Here is a 5,523-nt window from a genome sequence, read left to right as displayed (position 1 = left end):
TCATAGTGCTGTGGTTGGAAAAGATAGTTGGTTCGATTTAAATTTTCTTCAATTTATCAAGGCTTTATTTGTGACCCAAGATATGATCTATACTGGAGAATGTTCCACGAGCACTTGAGAAGAAAGTTTATTCTGTTGTTTTTGGATGGAATGTCCTATAAATATGAATTAAGTTAATTCTGTTTAATGTTTCATTTAAAGCTTGTGTTTCCTTTTTTATTTTCATTTTGGATGATCTGTCCATTGGTGAAAGTGGGGTTAAACTTCCTGACTATGATTGTGTTACTGTCGATTTCCCCTTTTATGGCTGTTAGTATTTGCCTTATGTACTGAGGTGCTCCTATGTTGGGTACATAAATAGTTACATTATTTTTTCTTCTTCCTGGATTGAACCCTTGATCTTTTTGTAGTGTTCTTCTTTGTCTTTTGTAATAGTCTTTGTTTTAAAATCTATTTTGTCTGATATGAGAATCTCTACTGCATCTTTCTTTTGATTTCCATTTGCATGGAATATTTTTTCATCCCCTCACTTTCAGTCTGTATGTGTCCCTAGGTCTGATGTGGGTCTGTTGTAGACAGCATATATACCAGTCTTCTTTTTGTATCTATTCAGCCAGTCTGTGTGTTTTTGTTTGATCCTTTAATCCATTTACATTTAAGGTAATGATCAATATGTATGTTCTTATTACCATTTTCTTAATTGTTTTAGGTTTGCTGTTTTAAGTCTTTTCCTTCTCTTGTGTTTCCAGTCTAGAGAATTGCCTTTAGCATTTCTTGTAAAGCTGGTTTGGTGCTGCTGAATTCTCTTAGCTTTTGCTTGTTTTAAAGGTTTTAATTTCTCCTTCAAATCTGAATGAGATCCTTGCTGGGTACAGTAATCTTCATTGTAGGTGTTTCTCCTTCATCACTTTAAATATGTCCTGCTACTCCCTTCTGGCTTGCACAGTTTCTGCTGAAAGACCAGCTGTTAACCTTATGGGGATTCCCTTGTATGTTATTCGTTGTTTTCTCCTTGCTGCTCTTAATATTGTTTCTTTGTATTTAATTTTTGATAGTTTTATTAAGATGTGTCTTGGTGTGTGTCTTCTTGGATTTATCCTGTGTGGGACTGTCTGTGCTTCCTGGACTTGACTAACTATTTCCTTTCCCACATTAGGGAATTTTTCAACTATAATCTCTTCAAATATATCTCAGTCTCTTTCTTTTCTCTTCTTCTTCTGGGACCCCCATAATTCGAATGTTGGTGCATTTAATGTTGTCCCAGAGGTGTCTGATACTGTCCTCAATTCTTTTCATTCTTTTTTTCTTTATTATGCTCTGCAGTAGTTATATCCACTATTTTATCTTTCAGGCCACTTATCCGTTCTTCTGCCTCAGTTATTCTGCTATCAATCCCTTCTAGAGAATTTTTAATTTCATTTATTTTGTTGTTTATGACTGTTTGTTTGTTCTTTACTTCTGCTAGGTCCTTGTTAAACGTTTCTTGTATTTTCTCCTTTCTATTTTGAAGATTTTCAATCATCTTTACTATCATTTTTCTGAAATCTTTTTCAGGTAAACTGCCTATTTCCTCTTCATTTGTTAGATCTGGTTGTTCTAAGAAGGAAGTTTATAGCAATACAATCCTACCTTAAGCAACAGGAAACATCTTGAATAAACAACCTAACTTTGAACCAAAAGCAATTAGAGAAAGAACAAAAGAACCCCAAAGTTAGCAGAAGGAAAGAAATAATAAAAATCAGATCAGAAATTAATGAAAAAGAAATGAAGGAAACGATAGCAAAGATCAATAAAATTAAAAGGTGGCTTTTTGAGAAGATAAACAAAATTGATAAACCATTAGCCAGACTCATTAAGAAAAAGAGGGAGAAGACTCAAATCAATAGAATTAGAAATGAAAAAGAAGTAACAACTGACACTGCAGAAATACAAAAGATCATGAGAGATTACTACAAGCAACTCTATGCCAATAAAATGGACAACCTGGAAGAAATGGACACATTCTTAGAAATGCACAACCTGCCAAGACTGAATCAGGAAGAAGTAGAAAATATGAACAGACAAATCACAAGCACTGAAATTGAAACTGTGATTAAAAATCTTCCAACAAACAAAATCCCAGGACCAGATTGCTTCACAGGCCAATTCTATCAAACATTTAGAGAAGAGCTAACACCTATCCTTCTCAAACTCCTCCAAAACATAGCAGAGGGAGGAATACTCCCAAACTCATTCTACGAGGCCACTAACACCTTGATACCAAAACCAGACAAGGATGTCACAAAGAAAGAAACCTACAGGCCAATATCACTGATGAACATAAATGCAAAAATCCTCAACAAAATACTAGCAAACAGAATCCAACATCACATTAAAAGGATCAGAAACCACGATCAAGTGGGGTTTATTCCAGGAATGCAAGGATTCTTCAATATATGCAAATCAATCAACGTGATACACCATATTAACAATTGAAGGAGAAAAACCATATGATCATCTCAATAGATGCAGAGAAAGCTTTTGAGAAAACTCAACTCCCATTTATGATAAAAACCCTGCAGAAAGTAGGCATAGACGGAGCTTTCCTCGACGTAATAAAGGCCATATATGACAAACCCACATCTTACATCGTCCTCAATGGTGAAAAACTAAAAGCATTTCCACTAAGATCAGGAACAAGACAAGGTTGCCCATTCTCACCACTCTTATTCAACATAGTTTTGGAAGTTTTAGCCACTGCAGTCAGAGAAGAAAAGGAAATAAAAGGAATCAAAATGAGAAAAGAAGAAATAAAGCTGTCACTGTTTGCAGATGACATGATACTATACATAGAGAATCCTAAAGATGAGACTAGAAAACTACTACAGGTAAAGAATGAATTTGGTAAAGTAGCAGGATACAAAATTAATGCACAGAAATCTCTGGCATTCCTATACCCTAATGATGAAAAGTCTGACAGTGAAATCCAGAAAACACTCCCATTTACCATTGCAACAAAAAGAATAAAATATCTAGGAATAAACCTTCTTAAGGATACAAAACACCTGTATGCAGAAAATTATAAGACACTGATGAAAGAAATTAAAAATTTTGCCTTGCTCCTTCATCTGCTGTTTCTCTGTCTTCTCATTTTTCTTAAATTACTGTGTTTGTGGCTCTCCTTTTTGCAGGCTGCAGGTTCTTAGATCCTGCTGTTTTTGGTGTCTGTCCCCAGTGGCTAAGTTTCGTTCAGTAGGTTGCCTATGCTTCATAGTGGCGGGAACTAGTGTCTGTGTTCCGGTGGATGAGTCTGGATCTTGTCTTTCTGGAGAGCAGGTCCACTTCTGGTGGTGTGTTTTGGGGTTTCTTTGGCCTTATCATGGTTTTAGGCAGCCTCTCTGCTTATGGATGGGGTTTATTCCTGTCTTGGTTTTTGGCATAGGGTGTACAGCACTGTAGCTTGCTGGTCGTTGAGCGGGGATGGGTCTTGGTGTTGAGATGGAGATCTTTTGGAGATTTTCACCATTTGATATTATGTGGAGCTGGAAAGCCTCTTATGGACCAGTCTCTTGTACTTGGCTCTCCCACCTTAGAGGCACAGTCCTGATGCCTGGCTGGAGCACCAAGAGCCTGTCATCCACACAGCTCAGAATGAAAGGGAGAAAAAAAAGAAAGAAGAAGGGAAAATAAAATAAAGTTATAAAAATAAATTTAATTAGAAAAAAATTTTAAGTAATAAAAAATAATATAGAATGAAAGAAGAGAGGAATCAAACCAAAAAACAAATCCACCAATAATAACAAGTGCTAAAAACTATACTGAAACAAACAAACAGACAGACAGAACCCTAAGACAAATGGTAAAAACAAAGCCATACAGACAAAATCACACACAGAAGCATACACATACACATTCACAGAAAGAGAAAAAGTGAAAAAAATTATATTGTTGCTCCCAAATCCACCTCCTCAATTTGGGATTATTCATTGTCTATTCAGGTATTCCAAAGATGCAGGGTACATCAAGCTGTATGTGGAGATTTAATCCGCTGCTCCTGAGGCTCCTGGGAGAAATTTTCCTTTCTCTTCTTTATTCGCACAGGTCCCAGTGTTCAGCTTTGTACCTGGCCCCGCCTCACCATGTACGTCGCCTGACAGCGTCTGTTCTTAACTCAGGCAGGACGGGGTTAAAGGAGCAGCTACTTTGGTGGCTGTGGCTCACTGAGGCCGGGGTGAGGGAGCGGTATGGAATCAGGGGCGAGCCTGCTGTGGCAGAGGCTGGCGTGACGTTACACCAGTGTGAGGCATGCCCTGTGTTCCCCCCGGGGAAATTTTCCCTGAATCATGTGACCCTGGCAGTGGCTGGCTGCACAGGCTCCCAGGAGGGAGGTGTGGATAGTGACCTGTGCTTGCTCACAGACTTCTTGGTGGCTGCAGCAGCAGCCTTGGCATCTCGTGCCCATCTCTGTGGTCCATGCTGATAGCTTTGGCTCGTGCCCGTCTCTGGAGCTTGTTTAAGCGGTGATCTTAATCCCCTCTTCTTCCGCATCGCGAAACAAAGAGGCAAGAAAAAGTCTCTTAATTGTGTTCGCTGCCGCCGCCACGCCACTGTCACTCTCTGATGCCAGCGCTGCCTCTAGCTCGCTGAGTTTCAGCCGAAGGAGAAGGGGGGTAAGTAAGGAGGTCTTTATACCATGGCTCGTACAAAGCAGACTGCCCACAAATCGACCGGTAATAAAGCACCGAGGAAGCAACTGGCTACAAAAGCCGCTCGCAAGAGTGCGCCCTCTACTGGAGGGGTGAAGAAACCTCATCGTTACAGGCCTGGTACCGTGGCACTCCGTGAAACTAGACGTTATCAGAAGTCCACTGAACTTCTGATTCGCAAACTTCCCTTCCAGTGTCTGGTGCAGGAAATTGCTCAGGACTTCAAAACAGATCTGCGCTTCCAGATTGCAGCTATTGGTGCTTTGCAGGAGGCAAGTGAGTCCTATCTGGTTGGCCTTTTTGAAGACACCAACCTGTGTGCTATCCATGCCAAACGTGTAACGATTATGCCAAAAGACATCCAGCTAGCACACCACATACATGGAGAACGTGCTTAAGAATCCACTATGATGGGAAACATTTCATTCTTTTAACAAAAAAATTCTCTTCCTGTTATTTGTAGTTCTGAACGTCAGATTCCCCCCCCCCGTGGGGTCAAAATGTACCTAAGTATATGATTGCAGGTGGAAAAATGGGGGACAGAAATCAGGTATTGGCAGTTTTACCATTTTCATTTGTGTGTGAATTTTTAATATAAATGTAGGGACATAAAGCATTAATGCAAGTCAAAATGTTTCAGTGAACAAGTTTCAGCAGTTCAACTTTATAACAATTATAAATAAACCTGTTAAATTTTTCTGGACAATGCCATCATTTGGATTTTTTTAAAACAAGTAAAATTCTTATTGACTGCAACTAAATGGTGTTTGTAGCATTTTTATCATACAGTAGATTCCATCCATTCACTATACTTTTCTAACTGAGTTGTCCTATATGC

At 39.0% G+C, this 5,523-nt stretch overlaps 1 pseudogene; it reads left to right on the top strand.

Moving 5' to 3' along the window:
- The first annotated feature begins 4,669 nt into the window (after positions 1–4,669).
- LOC103076424 (histone H3.3 pseudogene) lies at positions 4,670–5,083 on the top strand (annotated as a pseudogene).
- The last annotated feature ends 440 nt before the right edge of the window (positions 5,084–5,523 follow it).

Source organism: Lipotes vexillifer, unplaced genomic scaffold, assembly GCF_000442215.2.
Source record: "Lipotes vexillifer unplaced genomic scaffold, Lipotes_vexillifer_v1.1 scaffold2102, whole genome shotgun sequence".
NCBI classification, from domain to species: Eukaryota; Metazoa; Chordata; class Mammalia; order Artiodactyla; family Lipotidae; genus Lipotes; species Lipotes vexillifer.
The sequence above is the reverse complement of the archived record's forward strand: the minus strand, read 5'-3'. Positions and strand labels throughout refer to the sequence as shown.